The 15,846-nt window shown below is 35.2% G+C and overlaps 1 long non-coding RNA gene across 1 annotated transcript; it reads left to right on the forward strand.

Annotated features, from left to right (window-relative positions):
• Nucleotides 1–3,100: 3,100 nt before the first annotated feature.
• Nucleotides 3,101–7,064, forward strand: LOC122475808. Its single transcript, XR_006295311.1, has 2 exons — nt 3,101–3,251; nt 7,017–7,064. It is a non-coding gene; the product is annotated as an uncharacterized LOC122475808 (long non-coding RNA).
• The last annotated feature ends 8,782 nt before the right edge of the window (nt 7,065–15,846 follow it).

Genomic DNA, 15,846 nt, shown 5'->3' on the forward strand with positions numbered 1-15,846 from the left:
CTAGCAGTTGAATTTTATAACGCTCCCTGTCCCTGATATTGACATTGTTTATAAGTGTGAAGCTACATTTTACTTGCAGGTGTATATATGATTAAAACATGAGTACTAATTACCAGGAAAATATAACTATCTTTGCATAAATACCATTTTTGTTTTTAAATTTTTTTTTTCAACGTTTATTTATTTTTGGGACAGAGAGAGACAGAGCATGAACGGGGGAGGGGCAGAGAGAGAGGGAGACACAGAATCGGAAACAGGCTCCAGGCTCTGAGCCATCAGCCCAGAGCCTGACGCGGGGCTCAAACTCCCGGACCGCGAGATCGTGACCTGGCTGAAGTCGGACGCTTAACCAACTGCGCCACCCAGGCGCCCCCCATTTTTGTTTTTATAGGGCACTCTTTCTTTCAGGCCCTGGAAAACAAGGAAATAAAGTTGACAAAATACCATTAGCTACACTCCCATAGGAATCTTGCCTCTATCAAATTTTCTAACAAAAGATGATTCCTCAGCCAGTTTCAAATGCAGCGAAAAGAAGTTCATGTGCTGGAGGGTGGGCGGTCAGTAGTATAACTCAGTCATAGGAGGCAGGTGAGATTGAGCCAAGAAAAAAATTCTGATTCTGTAAGTGAATCATCCTGCCCTTTGAGGACTAACTTGGAGAACCTTGGGGGCCTTCTTTCACTTTTCCCTTTGAATGAGTTCTTTCCAAGAGTTTTTCTGGGTTCTACATTCAAAGAGAGACCAGGATGTCCAGTTTCATTTATGCATCCAATTTCTGGGCATTAATTAATCCCAAGAGCAGATACAGTTGGGATTCAATCTCCAAGGAAACAGGGATTCATACTTCACTGACTTGTTCCCAATCCTCAGAAGACTGGCCGACATAGAGGAGGCATTCAGTAGGAGTTTGTTAAATAGATCAATAAATTTTGTTGCTTACTTCTAAACACATTCCTGTCAAAGGTATTGTCAGTCCCCCAAGACCAAACCTCATTTTAATGCTATCCTATCCCCACAAATGATCTGCCCTCACTTCTGTCATATGCGGGAAAAAACCGAAGGTAATACCAGGCATGAAAACTCTCATCTTTTCTTTTTTTTTTTTTTTAATTTTTTTTTTCAACGTTTATTTATTTTTGGGACAGAGAGAGACAGAGCATGAACGGGGGAGGGGCAGAGAGAGAGGGAGACACAGAATCGGAAACAGGCTCCAGGCTCTGAGCCATCAGCCCAGAGCCTGACGCGGGGCTCGAACTCCCGGACCGCGAGATCGTGACCTGGCTGAAGTCGGACGCCCAACCGACTGTGCCACCCAGGCGCCCCAACTCTCATCTTTTCATTATAACTTAACACCAAAACATCTGCTTCAGTGATTACTCTCCTCTGGTCTCAGAGTTTTCCTTCTTAACATTAATCCTCTACCTGTATTACGTTTAATGTCACCTTTTCAGCTACGTTAGGTTTTACTCCAGTTTTCCCCTCTCAGTGTTTTTACTTTGTACCTCCACTCTTCCTTTCGCTCTTCTCCATATATTTATTTTCTCCTCATGAACAAAGAAATCCTTTCAAACATTGGGCATGACAACAACCACCACCGCTCCTCTTGATTACGGATCTTCCTTCAGTTACCATCCTTTGAAGAATACCTTGTTTTCTCTCCCTCAACACTCTGGACCAGTTCTAAAAATAGGACGAAGCCTGGAGCCTCTAGTTTGTTTTGAATTAGACTCCTTTTTATTTATTTTTTCTTAAGGTTGCATTGCAAAATCTTTTCTTCGGCCAATTTATTTGAGTTTGCTCTATTCATCCTCACCTGACTCTGTATTTTAAACCATTAGCAAATCCTAGCAAAGGCCTATGAAGAGATTTTATCAACTTCGAAAAGGACTCCCATTTTTATTGAATTATTGAAATGTATAACTATATAAAAAGCTTCTATAGTCCATACGTAACATATTGAATCTAGCAAAAATTTATTATTATGGCATTATAATATTATTGGATTATAGGATGACTAGGTGTAAAAAAGAATAGCTTCTCAAAGATTCTAAGAGCATATACAGAAAACAGTCCCTGACTTTAAACAACCAATTTCTTTTTTAAGGGGGGGTTTTAATTTTTATATGTACATATATACATTCATAATTGACATACAGCATTATGTTCATTTTAGGTATACAACATAATGATTTGATATTTGTATACGTTGTGAAATGATCACACTAAGTCTATCATCTATCACCATACCTAGTTATAGATTGTTTTTTCTTGTGATGAGAACTTTCAAGATCTACTTCTTAGCAACTTATAAACATACAGCACAGTATTATTAATTATAGTCACTATGCTGTTCATTACATCCCCACGACTTATTTATTTTATAACTGGAAGTTTGTATCTTTTGACTCTCTTCGCCCATTTGACCCGACCCCACCCCGCTTCTGACAATTACCAATTTGTTCTTTGTATCCATGAACTTTCAATTTGTTTTTTAGATTCCAAATATAAGTAAATAATATGGTATTTGTCTGTCTGACTTCTTTTCCTTATCATAATGCCCTAAGGTCTGTCCATGTTGTTGCAAATGGCAAGATTTTATTGTTTCTTATGGCTGAATAAATATTCCCTTGTATTTATATACCACATCTTCCTTATCTATTCATGTGTCAGTGGACATTTAGATGGCTTCCATATCTTGGCTGTTGTAAATAATGCTACAATAAATATGGGGTGCATACATCTTTTCAAGTTAGTGTTTTCATTTTTTTTCCAGATAAGTACTTAGAAGTGGAATTGCTAGATCATATGGTAGTTCTATTTTTAATTTTTTGAGGAACCTCCGTACTGTTTTCTGAAGTGGCTGCACCAATTTACATTCCCAGCAACAATGTACAAGGGTTCCCTTTTCTCCATATCCTCACCAACACTTGTTATTTCTTGTCTTTATGATAAGCCCATCTCATGCAATATGATCAGGATGACTTGGTGGAATTTATGAGCATACGTTAGACTACTGACTCTATAGCTATTTTTTATGTAGTAGTTGTTTTGATTTTTATGATTAGTCTTTTCAAGGAAATATTTTAATTTTATAGCAACAAATGAACTTAAGAAGTGTAAATCATCACAGTTAGTTTCATATGAGGTGATTGATCATAATACCAACATGCGTTACAAATGTAGAGGAAGAACAGACTACAAACACTCAATCTGCATAAATGGAAGATGGGATCCTGAAATACCCTGCACAGGTAAGCTCTTATTTATAATGTTTTTAAGAATTTATGTGGTTTCTTTCTAACCTGTAAAAGAATGATCTTTGTGCCTTAAAAAATTAGCTATTTATTATTACAAATAATTTTCAAGTGGGAAGGTAATTTTAAAAAAGAGCCAAAACACTGCTTCTAAATACTTACTGTATCATTATTGTATTAGTGTTACTGTATCATTACCGTATTAGTCAGCGATATAACATTACCACCTACAAACTTGGCTTTAAATTAACATCTGGGTAGTAGGTGTACAAATTACTATTGGAATACCATTGCTTTTAACTCCCTTTATTACACACAAAGGTACCTATACCTATGCCTATGCCTATGCCTATAACTAGTATGTATCTGTGTACCTATAAATATATCCATTAATGTATCTATGTATGTATTTATGGATGCATGAATCTCCCTTATCACCTATTTATTTATGTGTTTATCTGTCTTGAAACTTCTGTATCTGCTGACACCACTGATTCCTATTGAATAGCACAGGCTTTATTCCATTTTTCCACTCTTCATATTTGTATCTCTCTTCTCTATCAGTAGGACACCTTAACTTACTCTCCTCAATATTTTAACTAATTTCCCCAAGCCTAGAATACATGGAAAGTAGTGTCACGTGAATATAAGGACCCAACCTACTATCTATGGTTCAACGTATTTTTTGTTCTTTTGTAAAAGGAAATAAATATTTATGTGCAATGAAGCATATATGCTCTACATTTTCTTCTAGAAGCTTTATAGTTTTAGCATTTATATTTAGGTATATCATCCATATTATATTAATTTTTGAGTTTGGCATAAAATAGGGGTTGATTTTTAAAAAAATATAGGTAGCCAATTGTTCTAGCAATATGTGTGGAAAGGACTTTGAAATGAAAATCAGTTAACTATGTAAGCATTGATCTACTTCTAGACTTTCTACTCAGCCCATGTATCCATTTATCTATCTTTATTCCTACCCCATTGCCTTGGTAACTATAGCTTTATAGTAAGTCTTGAAGTCTGATTTGTGTTCTCCGATATGTTCTTGCTATTCAAAATTGCTTTACTCATTCTGGTCTTTTCATTTCCATAAAAATTTCAAGGAAAGCTTATGAATTTCTATAAGATATCTGCTTGTATAATGAAATGGATGGTTTGTATAATGAAAAATAAATTAGGGAGAATTGGCATCTTAATCATATTGAGTGTTCAATCCATAAACATACTAGATTTCTTCAATTATTTTTTATGCTTCTATTTTCCCAATAATGTTTTAAGTGTAGAAGTTTTACAGCTATAAAAAAATTATTCCTGGGGCGCCTGGGTGGCGCAGTCGGTTGAGCGTCCGACTTCAGCCAGGTCACGATCTCGCGGTCCGGGAGTTCGAGCCCCGCGTCAGGCTCTGGGCTGATGGCTCGGAGCCTGGAGCCTGTTTCCGATTCTGTGTCTCCCTCTCTCTCTGCCCCTCCCCCGTTCATGCTCTGTCTCTCTCTGTCCCAAAAATAAATAAAAAACGTTGAAAAAAAAATTAAAAAAAAATTATTCCTGTTTTATATTTTTATGCTATAAATGCAGTTTTTCAAAATTATATTTTCCAGTTTTACTGCAAGTATAAAGAAATACACTTGGCTTTTGTATATTGATTTTATAGTTTGAAACTGTGTTAAGTTGCCTTATTTTATGTATCATTTTGTTGATCTGTTATAGTTTTCTTTTTTTTTTATTTAGATCTGTTACAATTTTCTATGAGCAGTTATGTCATTACAAGTACAAGATTTTAAATCTGAGTCTGTTCTTATTTTTACTTTTTGTTTATTTTCTTATCTTGTTGCATTGGCTAAGACCTTAAATAAACTTTTTAAATGTTTTATGTATTTTTGAGAGAGACAGAGACAGAATGCGAGTGGGTTAGGGGCAGAGAGAGAGGAAGACACAGAATCTGAAGCAGGCTCCAGGCTCCGCACGGTCAGCACAGAGCCTGATGCGGGGCTCGAACTCACGAGCTGTGAGATCATGACCTGAGCTGAAGTTGGTCACTCAACTGACTGAGCCACCCAGGCGCCCCTTAAGTAAACTTTTTAAAGGAAGAAACATTTTTGTCTTATTCCTGACCACTGGGAGAGGGCATTTAACATTTTACCATAATTATAATGTCAGTTTAGGATTTTTATAGATATCCTTTATTGGATCAAAGGAATTTTTTTCTATTCCTACTTGGCTGAGTCAATTTTATCATCAACCACTGATGTTTCAAGTGCTTTTGATGTACTATAGATGTGATAATATGGCTTTCTTAATTGTGTTATTACAGTGAATTACATGTATAAGTTTTTTAATGTTGAATAATTTATTTATTTATTCATTTTAATGTTTGTTTATTTTTGAGAGAGAGAGAGGGACAGAGTGAGCAGGGGAGAGGCAGAGAGAGAGGGAGACAGAATCCAAAGCAGCCTCCAGGCTCTGAGCTGTCAGCACAGAGTTCAACATAGGGCTCAAACTCACAAACTGTGATATCATGACCTGAGTCGAAGTCAGACACTTAACCAACTGAGCCACCCAGGTGCCCCCTAAATCTCTCATTTCTTAAGTCAACTCGGTAGTGATGTATTTTCATGTACTAAATTTACTGATATAGTTTTAAGGTTTTTTTTTTTACATCTGTGTTCATGGGGGATATTAACCTACAGTTACTTTTGCTTGTAATGTCTCTGCCAGGTTTTGTTGTTAGGGATACTATAGACTGAGAAATCAAGTTAAGAAGTGTTCTGTAATCCTCTATTGTTCTGAAGGTACATGTGTAATATTATTACACATATTATTTCTTAAAGTAGAAAATTAAAATATGGACTTAAACTATCCTACTTTTAAAATATAAACTTTAAAACTGCATTTTTTTTTCTAAGCACTACTTTAGCTGTGTCTCAAAAATTTTTGTATACATTGTATTTTCATTAAATTCTATATAAAATATTTTCTTTCTAATATTCTTCTGATTTCTTCTTTGACCTGTCAGTTATTCAGAAGTTTGTTGTTTAATTTCCATATATTTATGTTTTCTAATCATTTTTCTTTTTAAAACAGCTTTATTGTGGTATGATTGTTATATAAAGAACTACACATAGGTAATGTATACAATTAGATGAGTATCATGCTAAAATTCAGCTAAATTCAACCTATGGCAAGACTTATCAAGAGGAAGTACAAGTTTGAATCATTAGGACTAAAAGTGATTAAATATCAGACATAGAAGAGAATACGTTGAAAAAAAATGCCAAATACTTAAAATAAATATAAGAAAAAAAATTTGTGATGAAATATACAATACTCATGTCAGCTTAGAAATAGAAAATCTGACATTAGTAGCACAAATAAAGTTTACTCAAATGTTTCCCTGAATTAAATGTAAAATGTGGACAATTGAAAGGATTTAGAAGACTTCCTGGGTTATACTCAGAAAACCTTTATTTAGTGCCTGATACTGAGTAACTCAGAACATCTTAATGGTTAGAAATAATTAGAAGAGGTTTTATATAAATTATGATCACAGAACGAATAAAAGAAACAACAAAGAAAACCATGAGAATAAGCCAAATGTGATACACTGAAGTATCAAAGAGTATACCATATTTAAACCCAGAACATGCCATTATTATTTGACCATTTATGATACATCATTTTGAGTTCTCTGCTAAATTAACCTCTTGATACATTTAAGTTATGATTTTTAATCAAGAAATCTAATTTTAATAATTTTAGAGCTACAAATGCAGTCATGCCCACCTCCACCTCAGATTCCCAATGCTCGAGATATGACAACTACAGTGAAGTACCGTGATGGAGAAAAAATATCTGTTCTGTGTCAAGAAAATTCTATAATTCGCAATGCAGCAGAAATTGTGTGTAAAGATGGAAGATGGCGGTCAACACCACGCTGTGTTGGTCAGTAGCGCATAACTTGCTTTATGATGTTCTTTGAATGGGGTTAACACTCCCCTGTGCTTTGTATAAATGAACAAGAATATGTTCATTCTCTTCTTTTTTTTAACGTTTATTTATTTTTGAGACAGAGAGAGACAGAGCATGAACGGGGGAGGGTCAGAGGGAGAGGGAGACACAGAATCCGAAACAGGCTCCAGGCTCTGAGCCATCAGCCCAGAGCCTGACGCGGGGCTCGAACTCACGGACCGCGAGATCGTGACCTGAGCTGAAGTCGTACGCTTAACCGACTGAGCCACCCAGGTGCCCTGAATATGTTCGTTCTCTATGTTAAACCTTTCTCTATGCCTTTCTCTATGTTAAACTTTATCTTGATACAGTAAATTACTATCTAAGTATACAAATCAGTCCCCGTTCTTTCACTCTGTGAAATGAACACAGACAAAACCTTACAAAAACCTTCTGTAAATCTGGGATAAGATTTCTGTTTTTGCCTGTTTCACTCCTTATGATGAACAAGACAAGAATGAAGGGGCATATTGAACAGGAGGATAGTAGCATAGATATTAGGGAGACATATATCCTTGCAAGTTTCAAAGAGTTTCAGTTTTAAATAATTTAATTTGTTCAAATTATCCATATTTTTAAATCCCCAGGCAGTGTTTGTTTGTATTTTTCAATGTAAAACATTATATTTGTGCTTGACTCTTTGATCTCTATTCTTCACATAGAAAAAAATTCCATGTTCTCAACCACCTCATGTAGAAAATGGACTCATTACAGAAACATTTAAACCCAGGGTTTATGCACATGGCACTAAATTAAGTTATATTTGTGAAGATGGTTACAGGATATCTGCAGAAGACGAGATAACTTGTCACATGGGAAAATGGAGTTCTCCACCTCAGTGTGTAGGTGAGGGCAGTACGCAAACTAAAATCTGTTTTCAGTACGATTCATTAAACATAATAAATTGGCATCAAAGTCATGAGACAAAATCCTATAGATTTCTAAATATATAAAATCATTTATACCTAAATATTTAAAATCATTTATATATTTATGTATTTTAGCAAACAATTTTTGCATGATGAACTCAATCCTATTTTTGTTAATTTGATTGGTTCATAATAGAATCACTTTTAATTCTGGCATTAAAAAAATTAAAACTAGATATGTAGTGAGACTAAACCTACTTATTCATATGTTTACCTATTCACATTCTTATCTATTTATGTAAGTTTTCATGCTTGCTTTTCCAGGAGGTTTTTAAAAAAACATTTCTTGTTTTCCTATAATGCCCCTTCTGATATACAATTTATGGTACTTTTCTTAATGGTTAATTCTCAATGCTTTTCCTTTTATTATTCATTATTGGTTTGAGAATCATTGAAGAACTCTTTCATAAATAAATAGACGTTTTAAATTTCATGTTCTTGCTCAGGTTGGCAGCTGGATACACATCAGAATGGTGGTTTTAGGAAGCATTTGTGCACTTTCTCTGTGATATGATGGTAGCTCCTCCTATGTAATCATTTCTTTTTATTTACCTCTTTTTTCTATTTGCTGTTCTTCTTTTCCTCTCAATTTTAGTTAGTTAGCATACAGTGCAATATTGGTTTCAGGAGTAAAAGTCACTGATTCATCACTTAGATACAACACCCAGTGCTCATCCCAACAAGTGCCCTCCTTAGTACCCATCCCCCATCTAGCCCATCCCCCCCACCCCCCTCTGGCAACACAGTTTGTTCTCTATCATTAAGAATCTCTTGTGGTTTGTTTCCCTCTCTCTCTTCCCCCCTTCCCATATGTTCATCTGTTTTGCTTCTTAAATTCCACATATGAGTGAAATCCTATCTTTCTCTGATTGACTTATTTTTTTTCTGATTGACTTATTTTGCTTAGCGTAATACATTCTAGCTCCATCCACATCATTGCAAATAATAATTCTTTTTGGTGGCTGAGTGATATTCCAGAGTGTGTGTGTGTGTGTGTGTGTGTGTACATACTATATCTTCTTTGTCTATTCATCAGTCAATGGACATTTGGGCTCTCTCCATAGTTTGGCTATTGTTGATAATGCTGCTATATAAACACTGGGGTGCATGTACCCCTTTGAATTTGAATTTTTGCATCCTTTGAGTAAATACCTAAGAGTGCAATTGCTGGATCGAAGGTAGTTCTTTTTTTAGTTTCTTGAGGAACCTCCATGCTGTTCTTCAGAGTGGCTGCGCCAGTTTGCATTCCCACCAACAGTGCAATAGTGTTCCCCTTTCTCTGCATCCTCGCCAAAACCTGTTGTTCCTTGTGTTGTTGGTTTTAGCCATTCTGACAGATGTGAGGTGGTATTTCACTGCTTTTGATTTTTTTTTCCTTTTCTTACCAGTTTTTAGCAGTTTGATTATGATGTATCTTGGCATGAATTTCTTTGTTTATCTTGTCCAGCTTTTTTAATGTGTAGGTTTATGCCTTATGTCCAATTTGGGAACTTTTCAGTCATTATTTTTGGAAGTTGTTTTCTTTCATCTCCAACCTCTTTTCTCTTTCTGGGTATCCAATCTTTTGCTATCTTCCCACAGGTCCCTAAAGCTCTGTTCACTTTATGTTGTTGTTTTCAGTATATTTTCAAAGTGAGTAATCTGTGTTCTTTATTTAAGTTTGTGCATCCTACAGTTAGTCATCTGATATCTATAATTGAGCCCATCCAATAAGTTTTTAAGAAATTTTATCATTACATTATTCAGTTCTATGTTCACATTGGATTTTTTAAAACCATTGTCAAATAATTCCAATATCCTTATCAACTCAGTGTGGTCTTGTGTTGATTTCCTTTTCCCTTTTGAGATTTTTCTGCTCCTTGGTATGATGAATGATTTTCAAATATATACAGGACATTTTGGGTATTATGTTTTAAGACTTTGGATTTTATTGAAATCTTTTGTTTATCAGGTCCCCATTGCCACCAGGCAGGGTGCAAGTCCACGCTCTTCACTTGGTCTTTGGATCAAGGTGGGGAGAGGGGTGGTCTTAGGTTTCTTCTATGAAGTTTTTCTGAAGTAATTTAAGTCTTGTAAAAAATGCTTGCCTTGCTAGGTCGCTCCTTTCCTGAACCATTGTCTAAAGGGACAAAGGAAATTCTTGGAACCTTTTTTATGCCTGAACTTGATATCATTTCTGGGTTACACTCTTCTTCAGTGCCCAGCCTAGGATACATAGAAGGCAAAATGAAAAGCAAACAACTCACTGCAGTGTGATTCCTTGGATTCTGAAGTCCTTGAAAGATTGATTTCTTGTCTATATCTTTCACAGTCTCTTAGGTTGGATTTTGAAATATATTCAGGATTTTTACTTAGCAGAAGGAATAAGCAGAAATGTTTCTACTTCATCTTGTCCAGAACAGGAAGCTAGCAATGCCCTTTCGCATTATACAAACGTGTAATTCCTTGAATTTTATCAAAGGTGGTGTTTCCTTTGTAATAAAAATGAAAATCAATGAAAAAAATGACTAGAGATCCAGTGGACACTGTAGTATGTTGTGTATAACAAGAAAACTTTTTTGTTTATATTAGCTAGCCATCTATCCAGCAAATATTCACCAAGAAAAACTGTGATATCAATATCACAATACTGCAAAACGGATATGTTTGTTAATGCTTTCTGTGCGCTTTCATGTGGGATAAAAAGAAGGGCTTAAAAGTGTGATTCTCAGTTTAAGTGATTAAAATTTCTTCAAGGAATCATTTATGTCAGCAGAAATCATAAGTCTTGATATTAAGTCTGGTGCTATATTTTTATTGCTTTATTGTAACCTGTTTTTCTTTAGTCTTTCAAGAAATGAAATAATTTTTTTTAAAACTCTAAAGGAAACTGTGGACCCCCTCCACCTATTGACGATGTAGACATTACCTCATTCACATTACCAGCATACACTCCAGGATCATCAGTTGAGTACCAATGCCAGTCCTTCTTTGAACTTCAAGGAAGCACGAACATAATATGTACTTATGGACAGTGGTCAGAACCACTAAAATGCTTAGGTAAGTATTTTAATATTCTTGTAGAATATCTATTTATAATAGAATTTTCATGGGTTAACTAGCAATCATTCTGTTGAACGCTTGACTACTAAATATTAATATGTGAGTAAATAAAGTCTGGAAAATTCCTGTTCAAGTAACAACAACAAAAAATTGTTTTTTTTGAGAGAGAGACAGAGGGAGCAAGTGAGCGAGAGCAGAGAGAGAGAGAGAAGCGGACTCACCTGAAATGGGGCTCAAGCTCACCCAGTATAGGACTTGAACTCACAAACTGTGGGATCGTGACCTGAGCCGAAGTGAGATGCTTAACCGACTGAGCCACCCAGGCGCCCAGCAACAAAATATTCTTTAATGAAAGCTCTTCGTGTGATAATTGACACTGTGAATCTTTGGCTAGAACATTTAATTATCACACATTAAACATGGTACCTCATTTTTACATCATTAATTCATTAATTGCTTAAAATAATTTAAGTCTACATGATGGATTTTCAATCAGTTGGTTTAGAAAAGACTTTGAGAGTGAAGCTGTGAGCCAGCATGGAAGATTGCACCTGAAAGTCTGAAATTCTGTGGAAAATACTTATTTACTACTTAATGTTTCATGTTCATTTTTTGCACTTTCAGGTGTATGAGCAGAAGAAATCTTGAAAAAACATAGCATACAGTTACGCTGGAGTTTTAAGAAACAAATTTATGATAAACCAGGGGATTCTGTTGAATTTGCATGTAAAACTGGCTATTGTAGACACACACCACTTCCTACATTCCGAGCAACCTGTTGAGAAGGGAGACTGATGTATTGTGTTTGTGTATAAAACAGTGGTTAGGGGCGCCTGGGTGGCTCAGTTGGTTGAGCGTCCGACTTTGGCTCAGGTCACGATCTCGCGGTCCGTGAGTTCGAGCCCCGCGTCGGGCTCTGGGCTGACCGCTCAGAGCCTGGAGCCTGCTTCCGATTCTGTGTCTCCCTTTCTCTCTGCCCCTCCCCCGTTCATGCTCTGTCTCTCTCTGTCTCAAGAATGAATAAACGTTAAAAAAAATTTTTTTTTTAAAACAGTGGTTAAAATGCAGTCCTAAAATTAAAATAGGTACATTTATTCAGCATTTTTCATAATTAATCAATTCTCAGTTTATTTTTTCAAGTATTAACTCATTTTTAATCATAAATCAGAATATGTGTTTAAAATATATAGATAGTATAATTATAATCTAAGAGACAAATGAATCACTTCTTAAAAGCACCACATGAAAACTTGGCAAACCAAAATACTATGTGTCCTATTCATAAAATATCTACGGTGAGAAATTAGGTTCAATCACTTCAGTGCCTGCTTCTATCCATCTTTCTAACTTTCTCAAAGCTCTCTCCATAACTTCTGAGGCTTCCTAAGACTCTTGTTTCAGAGAAAGTGGGAGAAAATGCTTCTCTCTCTTTGCAAAATAATATCACTTCAAAAACACATAAAAACCTAATTATGTCATTCCTGTGTTAGCAATAAGATGTAAGTAGCTATCACCTAACTTTTGCTTATTTGTCTATAGATATGTATACACAAAAAATGATGAAATGCATAATCTCTTACAAGATGACAATCTAGCACACATAAAGATTAAAACCAATCATAATTGGGTACATAACTATCATTACAGGACATGAAAAGTGACAAAAAATCCAATATCAAGTATAAACTTACACACATACGTACGCTATGCTTTGAACATTGGATAAATTTTATAAGATAAAGGTCAGCAGAAGTATGATTGAATATTTACAATAACTATAGTTAGAAATACTAATGGTCAGAGTTGCTATTTAACTGCTTAATACTTAACAGTATTCTCCATTTTTTTCTGCCTTTAGCATATATCACCTTTGGATCACAAGAATATATTATTTTAGAATAAAGATATATTAAAAACTAAGATAACACATGTTGAAAACGATGAAGACCTTTTTGGTAATGATCTTAAAATCTAAAAACATTTTCACGATTCTGCTGGTATAGAGGGTTTTGGAAACATTCAAAGACAAGGGTCTGCAATGTGATTTTTATGTTCATGCATTTCAAACAATATAATTAGTTAAAAATCAGTTGACTATAAACATTTTAAGTATCTAAAAATATGAAAACTTTAAGGTGAAAATAAGGATATAAATAATTAAGGTAAAAATATTTTAAGGTGGTATCTTGTTACTTCATATTGCATCAAATCAAGTGGCATCCTTAGCATGATCACTTTCAGGGTCTAGGCTCTTTTCTGGGATCCACATATCCAGCTAGTATCAGTTTTATTTCTCTGGAATAATTTCTTTTCATCTTACTTGTAGCGTGGATCATTTGTAACAAATTCTCTGAAATAATCTGAAAATGTATTTATTTCACTTTTGGTTTTGAAGAATCTTTTTGATGGGTATTGTATTCTTACTTGACAGTGTGTGTGTGCATGTACGTGGTATGTTTAACACCTTATTATTTTGTGTGTTTAATACTTTAAAGATGTAATTCTTTAGTTTTCCAGCCCTTAGTTTTTGATGAGAAGTCTGATGACAGTATTAGCTCATCTCTGGATTGGCATTGTCTATGTATGATGTATGTTCTTTCTCCATTTTTTTTCTAGGTGCTTTCAGAGCTTTCTTTTTAATGTTGATTTTTAACAGTTTTGTTGTTTTTTTAATTATGGTTTTCTGTGTATTTGTCATTCTTGATGTTAGCTGAGCTTCTTGGTTCCATGGCTTCATGTCTTTAATAACATTTAGAAGATTGCTATCCATAATTTTTCAAATTGGTCTTCTGCCCTGAACTTTCTCTCTTCTTGTTTGATCACATGATACTGCCCCACAGATCACTGAGTCTTTAATTTTTGATTCTCATTTTTATTTTTAAGATATTTATTTCAGATAACTTTTATTAACCCACTTTCAAGTCCATTTATTTCTTCTTTTTTTTTTTAAAAAAATTTTTTTTTTCAACGTTTATTTATTTTTGGGACAGAGAGAGACAGAGCATGAACGGGGGAGGGGCAGAGAGAGAGGCAGACACAGAATCGGAAACAGGCTCCAGGCTCTGAGCCATCAGCCCAGAGCCTGACGCGGGGCTCGAACTCCCGGACCGCGAGATCGTGACCTGGTTGAAGTCGGACGCTTAACCGACTGCGCCACCCAGGTGCCCCTATTTCTTCTTTTAAATTTCTCATTGTTATTATTTTTCTACAGTTTTTATGAAGATTATATCTAGCATTAATGCTAGGATTCATATTTGGTACTTAGACACTGTCTGCCTCTATTCTGAAAGTCAACATCTCTTAAACAATTATATATAACTTTTCCTGTAAATTCTTTAACTTCTATTTCATAGTCATTGAAAAGTTATGTTTATCTTATTTATTCTAGCATACTGTTTGTGTTTAGGTCTGTTTCTTTTGGTAGCTCTTTTCCTCTGACTATGGTTCATATTTTCTGCTTCTCTGCATGTCCAGTAAGTTTTTATTGTACAATGAACATCACCAGAAAACATTGTAGAGATTTATGGATTCTGGTGTTTACCTCTGAATAATATAGATTTTTCTTCTAGTAGAAGTTCTATTGTAAATTTTTTTGTCTTCTGTATATTATAATGGTTTGATATCTTACAAAACCTCTGACTGAAGAGAGACTACTAAATCTTAGAGATATCAAAGAGCCCAGACAGGAGACTGTCTTTGATCTACAAACTAACCGATCCAGAGCCGTACCTCTTCTGGCCCCCAAACCTTCCCCTCATCCCTATCTTCTGACTCTGCCTCTAGGACTTGTGAGTATAATAAACTTTATTTTTTCCTAAATCTATCCTCTGCCTCTTCTTATGGCCATCATATCTGGCTGACTGTCTCATAAAGGAATACAAGACAGAAGTTATGTTCCTGGTGGAATAGTGTAATCCTGTGAGGTGTTAGTTTTAAGGGTTTTTTTTAGAGTTGATCTATTTCAGTGTTGCCTTAATACAAGAATATAGCCCTTAGTCAACTCCTGGGACATAGTATTTACTCCTAAGACATATTTGTCTGGTTCAAGTAAAATGTGACAACTTTAATAAGCTATGCTGGCCTTGAACTCCAAACCCATTCTTTTCTACGCTGATTACTACCTGAAGTGTTCAAAGTTTTCAGCCTTGCAGTCAGTAGTTTCTTCCCACTGGGCTGCTTGGGGTTTTGCCCCATGCAGGCTCATATTGATTAGGGAATAATTTAAGGGGACATATGGAGATTATTGGGGGGTTTCCCTGATGAAGCTCCATACATTTCTCTTCTCACCTGGCAGAGGTTCTTCCAGGCCCATACTCAGATCCCTAAATTGTCCCATGGGTGAGACTCCTGGTTTCTGCCTGAGTTCTATCATCCACGCACCATGTGGATGTAGGTGTGTTGTAAATTCATAAAATACATAAAGATGGATCTCAGAGTTTAATTCCATTTTTTCAAAGATTGGACACTTTTCATTTTCTGCTTGCATTAACTCACTCAAGCAGTTCATTTTTGTAATTTGTGCCGAGTTTATATCTGTTATTTGTAGGAGGTTCACTTTATTATTTTTTAAGTTTATTTGTTTATTTTTGAGAGAGAGAGACACAGAGAGT

This window comes from Prionailurus bengalensis, chromosome E4 (genome assembly GCF_016509475.1).
Source record: "Prionailurus bengalensis isolate Pbe53 chromosome E4, Fcat_Pben_1.1_paternal_pri, whole genome shotgun sequence".
Lineage (NCBI taxonomy): Eukaryota > Metazoa > Chordata > Mammalia > Carnivora > Felidae > Prionailurus > Prionailurus bengalensis.